Source organism: Danio rerio, chromosome 14, assembly GCF_052040795.2.
Source record: "Danio rerio strain M-AB ecotype USA chromosome 14, GRCz13ab, whole genome shotgun sequence".
Taxonomy (NCBI): Eukaryota; Metazoa; Chordata; class Actinopteri; order Cypriniformes; family Danionidae; genus Danio; species Danio rerio.
Genome location: NC_141034.1, coordinates 3,427,501 through 3,437,500, shown reverse-complemented (window position 1 = coordinate 3,437,500; position 10,000 = coordinate 3,427,501). Strand labels below are relative to the sequence as shown.

General features: G+C 36.4%; 1 protein-coding gene and 1 long non-coding RNA gene across 7 annotated transcripts in view; one reads left to right on the top strand and one right to left on the bottom strand.

Moving 5' to 3' along the window:
• spock1 (SPARC (osteonectin), cwcv and kazal like domains proteoglycan 1) overlaps nt 1-10,000 on the top strand; it is a 289,085-nt gene that overhangs the window by 69,838 nt on the left and 209,247 nt on the right. The window lies entirely within an intron of this gene.
• The window catches only part of LOC147840754 (uncharacterized), a 42,887-nt gene continuing 41,214 nt past the window's right edge, over nt 8,328-10,000 (bottom strand). The window contains exon 3 of the long non-coding RNA XR_015507143.1: nt 8,328-10,000. This exon is cut by the window's right edge and continues 956 nt beyond it. This is a non-coding gene — a long non-coding RNA (uncharacterized LOC147840754).

Here is a 10,000-nt window from a genome sequence, read left to right as displayed (position 1 = left end):
CATTGGTTCATTTTCATATTTTTTATATGACACATGTACAAGTTATAGCCAAATGAAAGCTCTTGCCGGTGCTCATACAGTTCTAGCATTCTTTTTACTGAATTATATTCATATGCCAAACAGTTGTTGAATGAATTGTGGTGTTTCCATGGCGCAGAAATGTAAACAATACATTTATGATCAATAAGCAGCCCCAGATAGCACAGACAGCTGTCATCTCTTACCTTATGCTGTGCGCTTCAGGGCCATTCTGCTCTGTTTTTTAGGTGATGTGCATAAGTAATCCTTTTATATGTCTGACGTGGTCCAAACACAGTGAATTATGTTTGATCAAACAAAAGAATAGTGAAATATGTAAACAAGGATCGGTCTCTAAGGCTTGTACAATACCTTTCATCAGTTGGAATCCAATAACTTTTGCATAGATTATGGTAGAGACATTTTTCTTTTTTCCTATAATTACAGACATGTGCAGAAATCACCAAAATTAATTACAGCACGCTAGACCACACAGAATCTAAAAGGTGCACTTTTAAATTTGAGTTTATATAAAAAAATATACAAAAAGCGCCTCTTTTTTTAGGTGTTTATTATAACACAGACAACATATACAGTTAATTTAAACACTTTCAATAGTGTTTTATGAAAATTCAAAGGGTTTCCTTTAAAATGATACCACATTTTTGCATTTACACCTCTGCATGTGGATTTGGGAAGCTGTTAAATCTGGGTAGGCAAAATCCAGGCGGAAATCCCCAAATAGCAGCAGAGTTTAAGTGGTTAAGTTATGTTCTAAATAAAAGCAACGGCATGCAAAAGAAGGAATATTTCCCATATTAAAATGAGTTTGTGTCCTAACTAACAACTGAAATGTATATTTTAGAGATGGCTTGTATTGTCTTGCAGCTGAAAAAACAGGACAAACTGACAATAATCTACTCAGGTACACCTCATGTGCTCTATTCAGTGTTAAATGCTAATAATGCGAGTTTGAATGGTATTTTACATGACATTTATTGCCATACTACTGAAAGCAGAAGCAGATAGTTCACCTCAGATCTGGAAAATAAAATAACCCATTTGAAATTGATCTGTGACTTAAAACCAATACATATCAGTGATTCAGCATGGACATTTAATAATGTTAAAGAGTTTTAATATGTGTTCAGATCAAGATTAATCTTACCATTTCATTGGAGTGCAGTGAGTGCACTATTCTGTGCTTCTGAATGGCTGTATTTACATTTCTGTTGTGTTTCGTTTGGTGCAAACAGCCAAATTGCTTATCACCGCAAATCTAGTCATGAAGTGTGTTGTTAGAACACAGAGTTACAATGTAACGTGCTCACATAATGTTTACACTATATTCATAATATGGCTAATTAGTAACCACCTCATGTGGAACTCTGAATCTCCGTCTGATTTCAGCGTCTGCTTCTGTCCACCGGAGGTCGCATGCTTTGAGAGCCTTCCTGACTGAATGAATGAAATATGTGGTTTTTCATCAAGGCTACAGGGGGTGCTGAAATATAATTGGCTAAACTGGCAGTAGGCAGGTTAAAATACCCAAAACAAAGACAGCCATTCCAACACGTAGCGCATATTTTCAAAGCAGAATATCTGACTTCAGAATTGTTTGTCAGATTTACATTTACATTTAGTCATTTAGCAGACGCAGATGTACAAGAATGTTCACTGAGGATGTTTCTTAAACATCTGCAAACAATGGTATTTTTATGCTTTAGTACAGTTGGAAACTTACATACAGCACATTTAAGATTAAGGTTAAGCATGAAATAACACTTTAAAACAAATAGCAAACTTTTTAGTTTTTATTCTGTGATGCAAAGCTGAATTATCAGAATATGTTCTTGTAATATGCTGATTTTCTGAAAAATATGACAATATTTATTGACAATATTGAAAGGTTTTGTGTTCCAATTCACATTTATCTTGAAAAAAAAAAAAAAAAAAATCCTGGATTTTTTTGCTGAATGGAAAGTTTTTAAGAACAGCATTTACTTCAGGAAATTTTATTTTTGCATTTTTATTTTTGCACAGTTTGCTATCTTTCCTACTTTTTCTTACTGTACAATTTTTCTACTTGCTATAATATTGTACAATTATATTATTATTAGGGCAAAGATTAATTGTGATTACTCGCATCCAAAATAAAAGTTTGTTTTAATATGATTTATATGTGTGTGTATTATATGTGTACTGTATGTGATACACTCACATACATAGAAACAAAACTATGCACAAAACAAATTTGTTACATAGATATGTAAATTTATATATAATCTGTATCATGAAAAATAAATTAATTCAATATATATATATATATATATATATATATATATATATATATATATATATATATATATATATATATATATATATATATATATAACATTTTCTCAAATATATGCATGCATGTGTGCATTTATATATACATAATAAATATATAATACACACATACAATATGTAATTAATCACAATTAATTTTTGCCAAGCTTGGTTAAATATTAAAATAATGTTATTATATTAATAACATAACTGCAATTTTAAAGTGTAATAAATATTTTTTTTTATTAAATAAATGCTGCTCTGGTGAGCATAAAAATATATTTCAATAACATTATCAATATTTCACTGAAATTTTGATTTTGACCAAAAGCGTATCACTATAATTTATGGATTGTACAATACTACACTACTATAAGGCTGCATGCTCTTTGCATTCTATTTAGAAAACATTAACCTTAGAAAACTCTCTCAGGACGTCTGAGGTGTTACCATAGTAATGAAGAGCCATGGGACAGCAAAAAATAGAGATTAGAGACGGAATGAAGAGAATTATTTTATATTCAAATAATAGAGCGGCACTTCTGTGCGTGTGTGGTGAAATGTGCTTTAGAAGTTCAAAGGCGCATGAGCAGGTTGTTTGTTGTGTGGAAAACAGGTTTATATTGAGCTGGACGCTGTAATGCATGTCCTCTGATCTCAGCAAGTTCTTCCCTGCTGAAATTCAACTTTAACAAACATCAAATGCAGAAAAACAGCTCGTGTAAGAACAGCGTGTAGTTTTAAATTTGTGTTTGAACACTCTGGCTGCAGCCGGGAATTCAAATGAGGTGAGAGGAGCGAGTGTGTGTGTGAGAAAGAGAGAGAGACAGAGAGAGAATGGATGTCAATTTCAATTTTAGCACAATCGTAGCAGTATATTGACGAGTGTGAGGCGAAACTGTCTGTTTTCTGATCTAATGCAAAAGGGAATAGGAAACCTACAGTACACAGACACACACAAAGTTCAATCATTAAGAAAAAACCCTGAAGTGCAGGTTTCATGTATATGATGTAGTCTGTGATCGTCATCAAAGATCTTTCTCTCTCTCTTTATTCTCAACAGAGCTAATTAGTGCTCAGAACAACATCACTATCACTAAATCACTCTTACTTCCGGTTAGTGCTTGGTTTAAATAGCTAGTTCATGGTAATAGACTGTAGTGTGTGCTGCAGTGTTCTGGGACTTTATAATCAGAGCAGTGTTGGGTGAAAAAATCCCATCAGAGCATTTCAAGATAAGGTGGTAAGGAATACACTGTCACAATTAAATCTTAAAAACTCACGATTAACAAGGAACAGAATTGATTGCATTGCATTCAGATCTGCACACATTGCATTAGAAATGTTTTGAAAACCAGTTTTTACAACCCGGGCTCATTGTGGAAATGTAGCCCCGCCCGCGGACGTTATTGCGGACCGCGATTTACGTCCCGGGAGGTACGTATTCGAGCGATTTTTGTTTTCGCAGATCAGCGAGAGGCCGGGAGCGCACGCTGTTCGCGCCCGCGCTGTTCTCGTGCGAAAAGCCGACCCGGCCGCCCTCCTCCTCCTCCTCCTCCTCCTCCTCCTCCTCCTCCTTCCCTAAACCCGAGCGACGGTTTGCAAAAGCCGTCCAGAAAAAAAAAAAAAAAAGCAAAAGCCCTCCTCTTCGATTTCGACCGCGTTTTCGGATCCCGCCGCGTTCTCGCCCTTATTTTTCGGATTCTGTTTTTCATCTTACCTGATTTCTGAAACCGCTTTTCCCCGGACTCGATCCCGGTCGTCATCCCTGCGGCCGGCTCCTCCTCCTCTGGGGCCTCCGCTCCGCCGACGCAACGCTGTGAGCTAAGTGGACAAACTGTTTGCATCGGGAAAGCTCTCCACTCGGAGGTGAGCCGTCGACCGGCGAGCGCGAAGAGGAGGAGTGGAGCGCCGCCACACCGCCCCGCAGCGTTCGCTCAAAAAAAAACTAAACGCGGCTGTACGTACCTCCGGCCACGTAAATCGCGGTGTCCAGAAACGTCCCTGGGGCTACGTTTCCAGAATGAGCTTGGGTTGAGTTTTTACTAACGTAACTGGTGTGAAATCTTAATTGTTGAACATGTTAAGGACAGTATCAGCTTTTTATCCTAGTATGTCACGCTAGTCAAAGCAGCAAGGATATGGTAATGAAAGTGTACTGTACGTTAGTAAATAGTAATGTACATAAAGTAATATACACCTAGTTAAAACTTGTAAAAAAAAGACATTTTAAAACACTGCATATGTTCTGATCGCCAGCAGTGTTTTCTCTTTGTTTCATAACAAACTACAACTCCCAGAACTCTTTGCACCCATCAACTCCTGCAATAGCTGACAATAATCTGGACACTCACACACAGACACAGCTGTAGCTCATGTTCACTAATTTCATGGACTTTATTTAACACTCAGTTTCACGGACACTTTGCTGAGTCCTGTTTTTCCCTCAAACATTACAAAGCCATTTTCTTTGTTTGTTTTCCCGTATTTTAATTCTTACATTGACTATGTTTATTGGATTGCCTGTTTGCTCCTGCTTTTAACCATTGCCTGCATGACTTTATAATTAACTGCATGTGGATCCGTTCGTCTGTTGTCAGCTGTTGCAGGAGTTGATTTGATGGGTGCAAAGAGTTCTGGCAGTTGTAGTTTGCTAGGAAACCCGGAAGTAATTTCCAGGGGAGAAAGAAGCGCTGGTGATCACAACAGCATAACTGATCATCTAAACATGGAGCAGGTGGACATAATCATGGAAATAACGAAAACCATGGCAACAAATAAAACATAATTAGAAACAGTTTCAAGCAAAGAAAACATAATAATAAATAATAGTTATAAATAAATAAATAAACAAATAATAAATAAATAAATACATCAATAATAAATAAATAAATAAATAAATAAATACCAAAACATATATAATACTAATAAAAATAAATAATAGTTATACATAAATAAATAAATAAACAAATAATAAATAAATAAAAACATCAATAAAGAAATAATAAATAAATAATAAATAAATACATAAATAAATAAATACCAAAACAGATAAAATACAAATAATAATAAATACTAGTTATAAATAAATAAATAAATAAACAAGTAAACAAATAATAAATAAATAAATAAATAAATAAATAAATAAATAAATACCAAAACATATATAATACAAATAATAATAAATAATAGTTATAAATAAATAAACAAACAAATAAAAAATAATAAATAAATAAATACTACAACAAATGTAATAAAAAAAAAATAATAATAATATTTATAAATAAAAATATATATTAATTAATAACTAATAAATAAATAAATAATAAATGAAAAAATAAATAAATATATATAAAATAAATAAATAAATACCAAAAACATATATAATACAAATAATAAAAAACAAAAATTATAAATAAATAAATAATACAAATAATAATAAATAATATAATACTAATAATATTTATACAGGCCTACTTTGTATATTTTGCGTTAAATTACATTCCTCTAATATCATGTAATTGTTCTTTGCCATATTTAAGCAGCAGTAAACAGCTTGCCGTGTCAGATTCAGCTTTTTGCCATCTTTGCAGTTGAATGATGTGTTTGGTTAATGTTGATAGGTTAGTTGGAAACAGCCTATTGCATTCCGTATTCTATATTTAAGTCAACAGCAGACAACATTTAATAAAGTCATTGCAAAAAAGCACAAATATAGCACCTAATAAAAAAGCAGAGGGCCAGAGGGGCTTTTTTCACCACTGGACTGTAAAACATGAGACAAATCTTCCAGACATCCACTGAAGGAGAGACCCTAGCCACGTAGAGACCAGAAGATCACAGAGACTTGAGACAGTGCAGAACGACCCAGAACACCCTCCAACCCACACACTGACTTAAAACCACTCGAAACCGCTTATCAGACGTACTGCAATGTCCCGGAAAACCTCCCACAGCTCTCCAGCATCACAGCTCTGAAAAAAACACACACACACACACACTCAGGCTTTCTGCAGAGCATGTAAGAATCTGCTTAAGTTAACTGTCATCTTGTGTATAACTAGGTATTATCACTGTCAGCAGGCTGCAGAGAAGCACAGAGACTGCAAATAAAGCTTTGCTTACTTTGATTTTTTTGTCTCTTTCTTGTCCAAATATCTGAAAATTCTTAAATCAAGAAGCATTTTCTGGACAAGCAAAAAATATAGTCTTGCTTTAATAGAAAATATGCCAAAATTACATGATTTTTTCCTTAAAACTAAATAAGCTGCCAATAGGGTAAGCAAAATAATAATAATAATTATTATTTTTTTAAAGATTCTTTTGCTTAGCCCATTGGCAGATCATTTAGTTTGTTTTAAGGAAAAACAAATTTTGACTTAGTATTTCCTAAAACAAGCCAATGTGTGTTGTGTGTCTAGAAAATCAGATAATTAGACTAAGACAGAAAATCATTTTTCAAGTAAGAAATTCAAGTAAGAAAAGCCTTTTTGCATTGATCACACACATTTACACACACATCCTGGTTTTTCACTGTACATTAAGATGGCTTGTTTTTCACTTTTAAAAATGTTACTATCTTTTTTTTTTTTTTTACAGTAACACAGTACATTCAGGGTTCAACGCTAAGGATTTTTTATATGGGTCTGATCGGGCCATTGGTTGAGATTTTTACTTGCCCTGCCAAAATTTTCACTGGCCCCACCAAAAAAACTAAAAAGTTAATAGCTATTTCTTAGCCACATATTTTAAATAGTGGCAAAATTATGCCTGTGAATCTAGAACTTAAACATTTTAAACATGTTAATAAATGTATAATGAGCAAAATTCGTAATTTTATGCAAATGAAAGAGCAGTATGAAAAATGTGCTGGTATTTTAATTCAATTCTAAATAGTTTTTATAAAAATGGCTTTCCAAACTGACAACAGTTTTTTTTTTTTTTGTTCTTTTTTTCAGTTTCTTAATTTTCAACCCATGTAATTGTCTGCTTCTAAGACTTTAGAAACAGACATTTTCTTTTAGCCTCATTATTTAATTATGCTACCATGTTGCCATCTTTTCGCTGTGCTGGTTGTTACCAGGTTACAAAAAAAAAAAAACGTGCTCATCGTTACTGGCCGATAGGGGCCAGTAACAATCCTGTCTACTGTCCCGAGTGTCTTTCATGCTGGCCCCGGGCCACCGGGCAGTAGAGATCTGCGCGGGACTAAATTTTTAATCCCGCTCCCACCCGCACCCGCCAGGTTTTAACCCGAACCCGACCGCTCCCGCTTATATTAAGAATTTATTGTCCCGCTGCCCGACCCGCCCCGTTTTCTGGCCGCCGCGCCCGATCCCGCTAAAGAGCGGGGGAGACCAAAACCGAAAATCCACCAGCCATACAGTCCAGACAGCCAAGCTGTCTGTATAAACACACACACACACACAGCACCAAGCACACACACACAGACAAATCTCTCTCTCTCATACGCGCGCGCGCGCACTAACACACACACAAGCACCAAGCAGACACACAGGCGTTTGCTGTTATATCAACTCAAAGGCTTGTAATAACATGTATCAAGTACCAATGTAATACCAAAAGGTTTTATATAAAGGTATATAAATACTGAGTCGCGCCAGCTCCGGGCCGCAGCGCACATTACTCTCGGGAATCGGGCAGTGAGTCCACAAGCATCCGGAGTCCGGCAGCCGGAGCCGGGCTGAGTGGTAAGTCTCTGGCAGGCGAGAATCTAGCCGGAATTGGCCCGAGTGTATTTTGCTATCTGGGAAAGCTCTCTCTCTCTCATTCGCGCGCGCACTAACATACACACACACAAGCACCAAGCACACACACAGGCAAAGCTCGCTCTCTCTTTCGCTCTCTCTCTCTCTCTCTCTCTCTCTCTCTCTCCCTCTCTCTCTCTCTCTCACATTTCACATTTCACATTTTAGGTGCTTTATTGGCATGACAAATAACTGTACATTCGTAATGCCAAAGCAGTGCAGCGTCGCTGCGTACAGACAAGACAGTGCAAAAAGAGCAGTAGTGCAAACAAATATGAACATAAAATATAATATAGAAATAGAGAAAAGAAATGTAAAAAAAAATAGATTAATAAAAATAAACATATATCAGTAAAACTAAAAATATTAATAAAAATAAAAATAGATTAATGGTAATTTGTGAAACAGGATAAAGGTAATGACAGTGATAAAAACAGTAAGTCCACGAGTAAAGAGTTCCAGTTGTGTGTTGGAGACAGTGGAGCGGATCTTTGTGGGTTCCTCAGACGGTGGCAGGAGTGCACAAACTGAGCTGCTAACACACAGCAGCACACACACTCCCCCAGTAGGATGGGCAGTTTCTGGTCTCTAGAGCACACTCCCCCAGAAGGATGGGCAGTTTCTCATTGTTTGACTCTCTCTCTCTCTCTCTCTCTCTCTCTCCTTCGCGTAGCAATATCCGCGATATTGCTAGACAGCCCGCTCCCGTCCTAAATTAAACCCGTTACCGACCGCTCCCGCGATTTATTCGGAAATTTATTACCACGGAATGCAGACCTCTACCGGGCAGTCCTTACTATTGAGCCCTGACATCAACCTTTGCAGTGGCTGTGAGTGGGATAAACAACTTCACATGTGAAAACCAGCCCCTTTAAACTGGCGTTTACCATGGCAAAATTTAGCAATGTGCATCATCAAAGACAGACCTGTTAAACATGGTTTTACTACTACTACTACACAAACACACACACGCACAAGCACAAGCACACTATTGTTATATTCAAACCATGGTAACCATAAAATTAACCACTACCCTAACCATAGTATTAGTAGTAAAACTGGCAATACAACTGCTAATAATCTACAAAGCTGCACAACCAATTTTTCTAAAGGAAGATTTGTCATTTTTTTACCAGATAATTTCATAAGAATTTACGCAATGTACCCCCGTATACATTTCTGGAGGCAATGTACATACCCAGTTTTCAGAATGAGCCTGTGTTGGTGCAGACTGTTGGGGAAACCGGACCACCCAGAGGAAACCCACGCCAACACGGGGCGAACATACAAACTCCACACAGAAATGCCAACTGACGCATCTGGGACCCGAACAAGCGACCTTCTTGCTGTGAGGCCACAGTGCTAACCGCTGAGCCACCATGCCGCCCTTGACATCTATTAGACTTCTTTTAAACACAAAAAAAGTGCTTGCTGGCTAGTGTCATTATTCAGATCAAGTCAGTCCAATTCATTAATTCCAAATCAAGCTGAAGTGCCGTTCAACAAGTTCACAGCCGTCAAACTGATGTTATTACTGAATAATAAGTGTCTGTGTTATGACAGCTTTGTGTCACGGCACATAACAAATTTCCGGCTGACGCAAAAACTGGTCTCTAGAGCACACTACAAAAGCCTGCTGTATTCATCCAGACTCTTTTACTAATGCATTTGGAGAATTGAACAAATATATGCATTGAAAACAAATCAAATCAGCAGCATTTTACAGTCATTCTGGTCAAAGATCTAGTTTAATCAACCATTTTCTTATGTATAATTGGATATTATTGCTCTCAGTGTGTGTGCTACAGGTCATTTCTGAAGCACACACACACACATGACCCATTTCATTTGAACACTGAATGTCTCAAGACTTATCCAGACTG